Here is a 13828-nt window from a genome sequence, read left to right as displayed (position 1 = left end):
ATATATATATATATATATCTCAATTACGTCTAAGTTATTAATTGTATTATTGAACTCTATAGTTTCTTTATTCAACTCTTTTGGAAGATCTGTCCACTTGTGAGAGAAGTGTGTTAAAATCTCCCATGATTATTGTGTTGTGGTCTATTTGACTCTTGAACTTCAGAAGAGTTTGTTTGATGAACATAGCTACACCATTATTTGGGGCATATATATAATGATTGTTAAGTCTTGTTGGTGTATGGTTCCCTTGAGCAGTATGTAGTGTCGTTCTTTATCTCTTTTGATTAACTTTGGCTTGAAGTCTATTTTATTTGATATAAGTATGGACACCCCTGCTTGCTTCCGAGGTCCATATGAGTGGTATGATTTTTCCCAACCTTTCACCTTCAGTCTGTGTATGTCTCTTCCTATCAGATGAGTCTCCTGTAGGCATCATATTGTTGGATATTTTTTTTTTTTTTGTAATCCAGTCTACTAGCCTATGTCTTTTGATTGGTGCATTTATGCCATTAAAATTTAGGGTTACTATTGAGATATGGTTTGTACTTCCAGCCATATTTGTTTATTTATGTTACTTAACATGATTTGTTTTTCCTCTTTTATTGGTTTTTCCTTTACTGTACTACCGCCCCCCGCCCCCACTGTTGGTTTTCATTGTTATTTTTCATTTCCTCTTCATGTAATGTTTTGCCAAGGATGTTTTGAAGAGCTGGTTTTTTAGCTGCAAATTCTTTTAACTTTTGTTTATCGTGGAAGATTTTTATTTCATCTTCAATCCTGAAGCTTAATTTCTATGGATACACGAATCTTGGTTGGAACCCATTTTCTTTCAGCATTTGAAATATGTTGTTCCAGGATCTTCTAGATTTCAGAGTCTGTGTTGAAAGATCAGCTGTTATCCTGATTGGTTTAATGCAATCTGCTTCCTCTCTCTTGTGGCTTTTAAGATTCTCTCCTTATTCTGTATGTTGGGCATCTTCATTATAATGTGTCTAGGTGTGGATCTCTTATGATTTTGTACATTTGGCGTCCTGTAGGCTTCTAGGATTTGGATTTCTGTTACATTCTTCAAATCTGGGAAGTTTTCTAGCATTATTTCATTGAACAGATTGCTCATTCCTTTGGTTTGGACCTCTATACCCTCTTGTATCCCAATAACTCTTAAGTTTGGTCTCTTTATATTATCCCATATTTCTTGGATATTCTTCTCATGGTTTCTTAACATTCTCACTGAGCTGTCTATGTTCTTTACAAGTTAAAATACTTTGTCTTCATTGTCTGATGTTCTATCTTCTAAGTGTTATACTCTGCTGGTAATACTGTCATTTGAGTTTTTAATTTGGTTTATTGTTTCATTCATTTCCAGGATTTCTGTTTGTTTGTTTGTTTTTATAACCTCTATCTCCCTGTAGAGTTGATCTTTTGCTTCTTGGATTTGTTTATGTAATTCATTGTCAAAGTGATTTTTCATTGTCTGATTTTGCTGTCTAATGTCTTCCTTGAGACTCCAGTTCATCTGAAGCATGTATATCCTGAACTCTCTATCTGACATTCCATCTGCTGCAGATATTACCTCTTCTAATGTTGAATTGACCCACATTGTTTGTGGTCTTTCTTTCCTTGTGTTTTTATACTGCTCATGTTTCTTTCAAGTTTGTGAAACTGTTGTGTTAATGATTTTCCCCTTATATATTTATATAGCTCTTGTATAGCTCCAAAATCCCTCTTTTGTGGAGAAAGACAATGTTAACCGTTCCCAATATCAATAGTATATCATCTAAGCATAAGTTTTCATTATTGATACATTTATGGTTAGACTCTAAATCTACAGATATTGGTTTCAATTATTATTTAAATATATAGTAATTAGTTTCATAAAAGGTATACCATTTCTGGTGGCATATAGAAAACTGAATTTTAGACAAAGGATGCTATGCTTAGGGGGAAAGGAGGGAGGGTATGAGATTAGTCTAACTTAGCAACTTTGGAGATCTCTAACCAATAGACTGGTAATTTATGGAAGAATGTATAGATTCAACCTCCTATCTGTATTTAGAAAGTTACCATATGTATAGATAGTAAAAGTTTGGAGGTTGAAAGTGGAATAGAGGGAGTAAGAATGAAGAAAAAAAGTAACAAGGAAGGAAGAAAAGAGAAAAATGAGAGAGGGAAAAGAAAATAAGGAAGAAAAAAGAAAAAAAGTGGGAGGGAGTTGGGGCATATGTAATTCCTCTATATTATATTATTTTGGTGATTCAGTTGTTAAAGTTCTATTTCATGCACAGTTCTTGGTTTCACATATGTTGAGGTTGTGAAAGAGAGAGAGAAGAAAAGATAGAAAAAAATGTCTCTCAGAACTATGTTTTCTTTTCTTCCAGTAGGTGGTGTTGTCTATTCCTAGCTTGAGCCTCTGTGTTCAGGGTGGTGGATGTAGCCAGTGTGAAAGGACATGAGCTTCCACCTGTATTTTCTGTACTGTTTCTCTGTGTCTGAGTAGTACTGCTCAGATACAAGTACTTCTAGCACCAGTACATGTTTTTCTACCAACAGTAGGTTCCTATTCAGTACAGATGAATCTGGCTCTTGATCCAGGGATGCAGAGAAAGGGAGTGTCCATGTCAGAATAGGCAAAGAAAGGGGATCTGCAAGCACAGACACATCAGAGTGAAAGGCAAATGCATGGGAAAGTGAATTTGGTATTTGAGGAATAGGGTAATAATTCAGGTTAGGGGCTTGCTCTAGACCTCTGAGGTCTGTACCTACCTGTGCATTGAGAAAGGAGCAGAATAAGGAAAGGAGTCTAGGCCATTGTGGACACAGCACTTTCATAGGCCTAACTCTGATAATTCCACTGCCCAAGGCCTCTTTTATACCAGCTTCCATGTCCTCCCAGAGTTGGGGCTGCTCATGCAAATGGGTCCCTACACCTTGTCTCTACCCCATGTGTACTTGCAGTGTCTGGGTTCCTGACTGCGGGAGGATGGCATGATGAACAAGCTTGATTAATAACTGGGGCTTAGGAAAAAACAACTTCAGAGACCACACCATGAACATGGGACTCTGTACATATCTACCTTTCTTTATGTTCATAAGGTGACTTCTGCATTAACCAGAACATGTTCAACCAGGTCAGTGCCAATCATTATATTTCATATAACAGCATCTGCTCTGGGAAAATTGTAAGAGAAAATTGGGACAATGTGATTGGGCAGGAGGAACTTGTGTGTATGCAGTGTAAGAGGAGAGCAGAAGAAATAGGAAAGAGCTGAAATATCAAATGCATCTTAGGTGTGAACATCTGGTATGAGAGGAGAAGGTAGTCCGTAGTACAAAATGAGGGAAAGGCAATACCTGAGTTCTAATTCACAAAGATAAGTCCAGATTCTTTTAAAAAGCTGATCAGAAGAGGTTTTGTTGAACATTTATCACATTGTGAACATGGCATGAAAAGGTGAAATTATTCCAAAATTTCAGAGACAATCAGTGTAGAAGAGAATCATCCCATCCCTTTAGAAATAATGTCAAAGTTAAATTAACCACTAGTAGGGGAATTAGATGAGTTATTCATTTTTTCTTTCATTCATTTTTTTCTTCAAGAATGAATGAGATGCTTCACATGCATCAGACACTAGAGATGTGTGGAGAATTTAAAGAGTGGTCCCATGTTATGGGAGCAGCAGGAGTCACAAAAAAGAGGGGATTGTATTGCCCCAAAGAATACCCCAAGCCTGAGGACATCCTCCTCATTCATCTTAGAAAAGAGTGTATCTCAGTATTTGCAGGGCCTTATGACAGCAAAGGCTCCAAATCCCAGAAAGACCTCAACTTTTATTTCATGTTGGGTTTATATAGAGGAGTAGGATGATGGGAATAGGCAAAGCACCTATCCCAAGGGTTAATGCATCACAAAAGCTGGTTGCAGCAGCCAAGGAAGTACCAGTAACACCTCTTACAGTGCATCATACATGTGAACAACAGTTGATGTTAGCCCTCTGCCCTTTATTGGCTCTAGACAATGCTGACATCTGCAGTAACTAGTGCAGGGTCCTTCTGTGGGAACTAGTGTCCCTCTGATAAGAACCCAGGTTCCTGGAGCCACTCAGCCTACAGATTCTCTCTCAGACCTGCCTGTGATAGAGGATATTTTTACCCAATACATTCATTCCTTGCTCTTGCTCCTGTCACAAGTGTTAGAACTGTGGTCAGAAGGAGCCTGTCATCCTCTAGGCCCTTTCCACTTTGTCTCCTCCCAAAGCATTATCTTATTTGCATATTCTTTTTCATAGCCTTCATATTAAAAAAAAATGCCAGTTTACAGAGAAAATTAGTTTAAGGGAAAAATGGGGAAAAATTTTCTTTTTTGGTTGATTGATATAAATTGTAAAAATTCACAGTATGATTTTGTATAAAATTAATGATCCAAATATTATATATATATATATATATATATNACATTTACATATATATATATATATATATATATATATATATATAAATTTAAAGGTAGGTAGGTATATTTATTTATCACATCTGCAAAACAAACACACATATGTGAGCACACACAGAGAAGGAGAAGAAGAAAATAACAGAAAAAGCAATTATTTTTACAGATAACAGGAATTACTGTTTCTTCAGAGATACTTTCTTCTCTATGAGTTAATTTAGATCAACAAAATATACCTCAATACCAGTATTAAGTAGACCATATCTAATGCAGCCACTGGAATAAAATGTATTATTTTATGATTTTCTATTGTCACTTCATGTTTACCCTGCTATTGAAGGCATTTAAAGAATCATGTGTGCTGCTGTTCTATTTATGCAACCACAGGTCCTCACCGTGAATCAGCAGCCACTGGGCACACATACTTCCCTCTGAACTGTTTCTCCCAGAATGTGTTATGCATACCAGCTAGAATAGGGATGACATGGGGATACCACAGATTCCACTTAATGCATTCTCTACAATGAAGGAAACACTTCAGGTTTGCCAGAAAGTTCAATACTTGAAGACTAAGGGGGGACTCCAACAAAGTAACATTTTCAAAACTAACAAATATATTGTAGAAATTGGTTTGTGCTTTTGGATTATGGTGGGGTTAATTTACATTCATTATTATGAGATCTTTTTAGCAGGTGTATTATTTATGTAAACCACAAAAAGTTAAACCTAAATTTTTAAAAGTTAATAAAAGCAACAATATGTAGCAATAATAAATACATACCTGGACCTTACCTACAGATTGTTTCCTTTCCCTCTTGCTGTGTATTATCTCAACATCACAGCTTATAATATCATTTTCTATGGACAAAGCAAAAAACTAACTCAAAAATAATTTCACACAATTCTTTTTCACCTGCTCATCCAGTATTGAGTGTAATAGGGCCTGTTCATATCCACGTATAACCTTCAGTCCTGAACATTAATGTTCTTCAACAGGAAAGTTACCCCAGTGGATTCTAAAAGAGTGTATATAAGTCAGTCTTGTATGATAGTTTCTAGTTATATAAATACTAGGTATTCATATGATTCTCTGAAAATATGCTTACAAGGAAGTTTTGCAGAAATACCTGCTATCTTTTGGCTGCAGTTTGAATTCTGATAATTTTTCTTTGCAATGACTTGAAATTTTTAATATCACAATAATTTAGACATGGATGGTGATTTTGATTGAATATTATTCATAAATCCTAACAAATAAGTTTATAACATAATTATAAAAGCAACAGTGTATTGTTAGAATCATAAAAAATATTATAAAAGCAATTTTGCTTTTAAAATTTAAAAGCAAATTAGTACTAAATTGATCTCCATAGTCAAATCAATATATAAGAAAAGACTAACCATCATTTGTTAATATTCTGAATGAAAAGAGTCTTAAAGGTACAGGGCATACCCTGAATCTTCCTGATAGTTACCTATTTGAAGATTAACTCCTCTGTTCATTTTTCAAACTGAAAGGGAAAGAGGAAGTCTAGAGTAGGAGGAGGAACACTGAGAAATGGACATATACTGGGAGGGAGAGTATGAGCACATGGCATGAACCACTGGTAGGAGCAATAGCCTCATCTCCACATGAACGTGTTGAATATATTCACCCTGTAAACATCTCTCCATCATGTAAATTAGAGACAGCTGAACATATGAAGATATTTTGGTTATACTTCCCCAGGAGTTTACATCACTATGTGAATACCAGTACCCATATAGAGTGTACAGTAATAATTATCCCTATCGATAGCCTGAGCAACTGTGATGGTGAGGATGGCATTGTTTCAAGGAAAGAACCAGAGAATAGATCAGGGACCCCAGAGGGGCAGAAGTTTGCACTATAGGTAATTCACTGGGAAGCATGTCCTGGTGTCTCCTAGTACCAGTTAGGGTAGGAACTTGTTGAGACTGACTTGGAACTAAGGCCGAAGGTGAGTGTCCCTGTCTCACCTGGAGACACAGAAAGTGAGGGCTCCTGGATCACAATGGTCTGAGAATACAATACTAAAAGGAATAAGACATACAGCTATTTTTATGAATAAATGGTCCCCCTGAGACACTGATTTTTTGTATCTACTCCAAGGATGCAGTTTCTCTCCCCTGAACTGCACCATGAGAGGAGCAAGTCAGTATAAACATCATCCAGGCCATGGAGGGGAATCTCAGAAGCACATAATGTCATTAAACTTCTCACTTTAAGTTTGGTATTTTAATGTCTCTTCAGACCCAGAGAAAGGTTTTTCATGCTAAGCAACCTTCATTTCTTTCCTTCCCCATAATTCAGCCTGATGTCCCCTGGAGGAGATCATGTAAGAGGCAGAAGTTGGCAGCTCACATAGACCAGGGAGTACAGGGTCCTAACACACATGAGGTTTGGTTGATGCCTTTCCCCAGACCAGGTTCCACACACTTCAACTCAGGCATAAATTTCATCTCTTGAAAGTCAGAGATGGAATAAAAACAAGAGTGAATACTCCCTGTCTACCTAGTTCATCTATTTTATTGCAAACCCAGTTCTTCACAGTGAACATTTTTTTCTTGTTCAGTAAATGAGTATTGTTCCCCCTTGAGTTAATTGTCAGTCCCCTTTTCCTCACCATGGATCCCATTTTTATACTCTGGAGCCAGGTTTGTGGGAAGCTTCCTGGCCAGTTCCAGACGCAGGGGCTTTCACTCACTGAATCCTGAAGATTGTCTCAAGCAGCCTCAGTAGAGTCAAAGATTGAGATTGCACACACAGACAGCAACAGCATAAGGCTTGGGATGCCACCTGCCTTCACATAAGAAGTCATGAATTGTATGGCTTTAGAACTAGTAAAACTTCAGAATTTGAGAGAAATTATTTTAATGTGTTATAAATACATGAACCCATATTTGGATATTCTTCCAAATATCAAAAAATAAGAAAAAAAGAAAACCATGGTCATCATACTTAAAAATAAAATTAAGAATATTTATGATCAAATTAATGTGAACATCTCTACCATTTTAAGTCACTTTCACTCTTGAAGATGATTAGAGATGCTAAATGAGGATAATTGGGAAGTTCAGAAATGAAACTCCTTTAATTCCTTTGTGAAATAAGATTTTCTTTTAAAAATGGTGTTCATAAATTCAAAATAAAATACAATTTCTACATTCTTCATGATCATTTTATGAGATTTTCATTGATATTTTTGTTTTCTTTAGATTCATTCTTTCTTTTTTATGTTTTTAAGGCATCCACTCATAAATAGAAATAAAAATTCATATTAAAGTAGGTTATGGCCAATAGTCAAAAGTATCTCATAATTATCTATCCATACATTTGATTGTGTGTGTGTGTGTGTGATAATAGTAAGATAAAGAAGATGATCTGAAATTTAAGTGAGAAAGAAATAGAAATGCTAATTTTAACACATAAAATCCTAATTATATCAGTTTTATCTTTTACAATAAAACTCACTGAAAGAAAAAAATGACAACAAATTATTCAGATGTAATAAAAAATGAAAACATATGGGTTCATGTATTTATAACACAATAAAATACAGATGAATTGGAAAATCATAGTGACCAGAATGTAATCCTAACCTCTGTGGTGAATCCTGTGCTACCTCTAAAGTTCTCTCAGACGTTCAATAGGTACCATGAATAAACAGTTTTTCTCCTAGGATGTCCACTAGGCATTAAGGAGACAAAGGAGGAATATGAAGCCTTGGAACAGAGAAAATCTCAGGGTACCAGGAGCTCATGACAGCAAAGCAAAAGCAGCTCCATTGTGGATGGAGGTGATACTGCTTGATTCAACTAAGAGTTTAAATTGAGCTGTGTATTTTATCACTGAAGGATAGTACTGATATATTCTGCACACTGTGGGAACCTATATTTATTAGTCCCATTGAAGTCCCACTGAAGTGGGTCCTGTGATTTCATCTTTCTCCCCTACAGTGACTCAAGTCGCACTGCTGAGAGCTTAGAAGTGATCTCCCTGATTGTGACATCTGACATTGTCTCATATGTCTTATATCTACCCACCCTCAAAGTTCATGTTCAGCATCCTTCATAGACCTCAAGAAACAAAAATGTCCTATTTTCAGCCCAAATCCTTCCTCTTCATCAAGGTAAGACTTTCTCAGTCTTCATGAATTCAACTGCCTAACATACTGGTAAACTGTGGGTTTAATTTGAGTATCTGCCAAAGTTCCATATATAGAGAATTTTTCCCAGGGTTGTAGTATCAGGAGGTACTAACTGGTGATAATATCTTGTGTGAGGTGGTAGGACCTTGTGAGAGAGCTATAGTTCATTGGTGTCATGTCCATAAAATGGTGGTTTAACATCATCCTGTTTGCCCTCTCTCAACTTCCTGGTTTATGATGTGACCATTCACCATAGCTCACACTTCCCATTTTATCAAACCCTCACCAGTGTCCCCAAACATATGGAACTAAATATCCCAGGCTTAAATCTCCATATCTATGAGCCAAAATGAACCTATCTTTATTTTATATGTACCCTGTGTTTTCTGTATTATTTTACTAATACACAGTAAATTAATATTCATACTAAGAAATATTTGGAGGTTTTTGTTTTCATTTTTATATAATTTTTAATTTATGTATGACAGAAGAATGCATTACAATTGTTATTACATATATAGAACAAAACTTTTCATATCTCTGGTTGTATACATAGTATATTCACATCAATTAATACCTTCATAATTTACTTTGGACAGTAATGATTATGACATTCCACCATCATTAATTATCCCATGCTCCCTCCCTTCCCCTCCAAACCCTCTGCCATATCTAGAGTTCATATATTTCTCCCATGCTCCTGCTCCCTATCCCATTATGAATAAGCTTCCTTATATCAAAGAAAACATTCAACATTTGTTTTTTGGGGAGTGGCTAAACTTCACTTAGTATTATCTTCTCCAACACCATCCATTTGCCTACAAATGCCATAATTTATTCTCTTTTATTATTGAGTAAATTTTCACTGTGTATATATGCCACATTTTTTTATCCATTCATCTACTGAAGGACATCAATGTTGGTACCACAGTTTAGCTATTATGAATTGTGCTGCTATAAACATTGATGTGGCTGTGTCCCTGTAGTATGCTGTTTTTAAGTCTTTTGGGTATAAACAGAGGAGAGGGATAGCTGGGTCAAATGGTGGTTCCATTCCCAAATTTTCAAGAAATCTCCATACTGCTTTCCACAATGGCTGCACCAGTTTGAAGTTTAACCAAAAGTGTATAACTCTGCCTTTTCCCTCACATCCTCGCCAACACTTATTGTTGTTTGTATGCATAATAACTGCCATTTGACTGGAGTGAGATGAAATCTTAGAGTAGATTTAATTTGCATTTCTGTAATTGCTAGTGATGATGTACATTTTTCTATTTATTTCTGTATTGATTTTACACCATCTTCTGAGAGGTGTCTTTTCAGGTCCTTGGCCCATTTATTGATTGGGTATTTGTTGTTTGGCATTTCACTGGGCTTGTTGATTTCTTATTTTCAGTATTGAGATATACTTTTGTCTGATTTCTTCTCAATTTCTCTCCAGAGAGTCTCCTTGCTTGTTTCTTCCCTGAAATTTCTTCCTGCTCTGTGACGATTCTTCCATTCTTCCAGGAAAACACACCTAAACAATCAATCCATGAGGATGGGAGAATGAAATAGGAAGCAAGGGTATGGGTCAGATTCCTGAAGGTGCAAGAAAGTCACAGTTTGGTGAGGACACCTTCTGTACAGAGGTGTGAAGCCAGTATTTCCCTTTGTGACCTGATGCAGAGCCCGGACCTGTCATAACTAGTTCAACATCACCCCCTACTGGCCTCTGATGCGCTATCTTCAAACCCCTCTCATAATTTGGCAGTGACTCTAAAAGGACAACTGGACTATAGTAAATGGACCTTTCTGATTTTATTTCCCTGACCATAAAAACCCCATGGTGTATTTTACTAAGTCCATTTATTTTTCCGGTTTCCAATGATTTCCTGAACTCTGTTTATGTTTTCCAATATACTGCTTATGGTCCCGCATAGTTCAGAATTATCTGGTATTTGACTTTGCTTCAGCCAGGTACTTTGGGTTATTCCAGTCTATGAACTGTTAAACAAAGTTTAAAGCTGATTTACTTATTGTCAGGTTGCTGCTTTTCTAAGAGTCTCCTGTTGTGTTGTTTTTTGACTCACTGCACTCTATAGGCCTTGGCTTCAGATGTCTGTTTTCCTTTTGAGAATATAATATTGTCAAGGAATGAGTGTTTTCTATTTTGACTTGCATCTCTGTTCTCTAATTTGCCCTTGAATGTCTACTTAAAAAAAAACAATCTTATTTTGACTCTGATGTATGTCAGTTATCTTCTTCTAGTTTAACATTTTTTCCATATAAGTATTTATATAAAACAGTGTTGCTGTATATATAAATTACTGTTATATTGTTGTTTCTACAAGTGCTCAACTAACAAACCCTTGTAAATTTAAGTATCAGAGAAAAAGTTCCTAATCAGTTTCATTTGTGAATACTTCCATGGATTTAAATGTTGATAGGTTTATAAAGTCTATGTCTAATAAAGCCTGATATTTATCCAACACCCTTCTACTTGAGGAATATTGAGGGTAAAGCATAACTTTTGAGATCTAACATGGAAAAGACCATTGGATGATCTAAGATTTGTGTGCTTAGAGGAGAGATTTCAATCTTCATCAGGGAATCCAAAGCCACATCAGAGTGTAATCTAATGAGAAAAATGAAGCACAGCTTCTCTATGTTTTCAGAGTCAGGGAAAGATTGGCCAGCCTGGGAAACAATCAGGAGACATGAAGGGGGTTGAAGAAGCAACACAGGAGTGTGGGTTGCTCATAGGAAAGACAAAACATGATGGGGCAAACAGGGTGAGTGGTGATTTTGTCTCAATTTACCCAAGAGTGGAGAACATTGTGGCATTGATGATGTAGCCAAATGGGAATGAGGAAAAGTGTATATTTGTGGAGTGGACACTGATAATCATCCTTTTCTATTTTAACACTGATTTTCAGGCTGGAACCTAGTGGTACTCAATGAGGCCCTACTGAAAAACCTTGGGCCTAAGTTTAGGCCTGAATCCTTGATGACGGAGCACTCATATCTGAGGTCACATATCTAGAATTTCTTCCAGGAAATCCTGGGTACCAATAGCCACAGTAACCTCTATAGCTCCCTGTGTAAAATAAAATGGCCTCAGGCTCTGTGGCACATCATGTGACTTATTGGGAGATATATATATATATATATATATATATATATATATATATATATNTATATTTTTTTTTTTTTTTTTCCCTGAAGGTCCACCATACACTCCTAATCTCTGGAATTTTGAAAAGCCCCAATGGGTATAAGAGGAGAGAAGTCAGTTCTATTAGGCCAGAAAAACCTACCTAGGAAATTCTACATTATCTTGAGAAGTTTCACATCGAGAAGAGTGTCATCCTTGGGACTTACTTCACTGAACTTCACAGGAGGACTCTCAAGAGTTTTCTAATCAAAGGTGGAGCCTCACCTTCAGTCACACCCCTGAAGAAAGTTTGCTGGCTTCAGTTTTAAAATCCTTACCACTTCCCGACCCCAATGCCTAACATTCAATCCTTGACATCAAAACTGAATGTGCAGAAACCCAGCAAGGAAACCAGGCTAGGCTTGGGCCTGAAATTTTTTCATCCTTCATCCTCATAAAGCATTTCATATCTTAGTGTCTCAATCTCAGATAGACTGTTACACCTCTGAGCACAAAAACTGGAGACAAATTAGGTGATATATTCTATGAATCCTTGAAAAATCCAAGCTTATGCTGTAGAGAAATGTTCACCTCCTGGAAGGGTCTCTTGCCCTTGGCCAAGAAAAAAAACTGATGTTTTATTTTTTGTTTTCCCATAGTAAAAAAAAATAAAAAACTACAGGATATGTTTATAAAATCAGATCACCATAAGGAACACAAGAAAAAGATTGGATATTATATTTATTTTGGTGTTATTGTAATTTTTCCTGAGATTTCAGAAACTTTGATTAGAAAAATTGAAGGTCAGACATTGTGACCCAGAACTTGCTTACATTCATATTTAGAGTTAAAAGCATATTAATTTGAAATTGTTGAAGAGTTATAGTCCAATACCCTGAGCAGGCAGATTTTTTGTACCTATTCACCATCTGCCTATGTCACTGTGAAAAGCATTAATGTGGCCTGTGACACAGTAATAGTCAGCCTCATTCTCAAGTTAGAGCCCAGAAATGACCAAAAAAGATGAATTGAATGGGACATCTTTGGATCCAGAGAAGAGGCTAGGAACCCCAGAGCCATGTAGAATATCCAAATGTGAGTAGTGTCTCAGAAAAAAATCTAAAAATGGTTCCACATCTTGTCCTGGTATCATTGTATCAATTTTTCAGCAACTCTTAAGGTATTGCTCAGGGTGCAGATGAATCCAACAGATGCTTCAGGAGGTGCTGAAAGGGAGGGTAGCTGAGTCAGCAGAGGCTGGGCAGAGAACCTGAAATCACAGACAATCATGGGTGCTGGAGTGGAACCATATTTAAGATAGTGGTCATCTGAACTAGAAGATTAATATAAGATGGGAGCTGTCCTGAGTCTCTAAGACCTGTCCCTACCTGTGTAATGAGAGAATAGCAAGATGAATGAGGGTACATGCCATTTTCTCCACAGAGGGACTTTGCTACCTTAGACTTGTCTTAGTCTTTCTGCTGCTTTTAGGGAAAATAAGTGGCTGATCAGGTAAATTGAACTCCTCCCTTCCTGGTTTCTCAGACTACATCTGATCTCTAATTCATAGGGGAAAGCATGCTCCATTCTGAGTTTCACCATAGGAAATGTCATAGACATAGCAGCTATTGGAAACCTTGCACAGGATCCTGCTCAGGACTCATCATTAGGCCCTGAGAGCAACAGGCTGAAGATCTCCTTGGGGAACACAGGAGGCAGTTCAGCCTCTGCTAGACCTGAGGCTAGTGGGCTCAGCCAGCTGTGAAAAATACAATGGAATGCCCTGCACAGCTCTTCTTCACCACCTTCTGGTCAAAGGTCAATATTTGGTGTCCTAAGTGTTGAATGCCACAGAGTGTTCCAACACCATTTAATACATTTTTTTGGCCTGGAATGCCTGTGTGATAAGTTGCACATAGACACAATTTTATCAGTATTAGCATGTTGTTTGTCACTTTAGAATTATGCAATATAGGGAAGAAATAATACAATGTTGTGAATGTGAAGAGCCAAGCTTATGCTGCATCTGTACCAAAATACAAATCCTAAACAATAACAACTCACTATTTGGCATAT

This window comes from Marmota marmota, unplaced genomic scaffold (assembly GCF_001458135.2).
Source record: "Marmota marmota marmota unplaced genomic scaffold, marMar, whole genome shotgun sequence".
NCBI classification, from domain to species: domain Eukaryota; kingdom Metazoa; phylum Chordata; class Mammalia; order Rodentia; family Sciuridae; genus Marmota; species Marmota marmota.
This window is presented reverse-complemented; position numbering follows the sequence as displayed.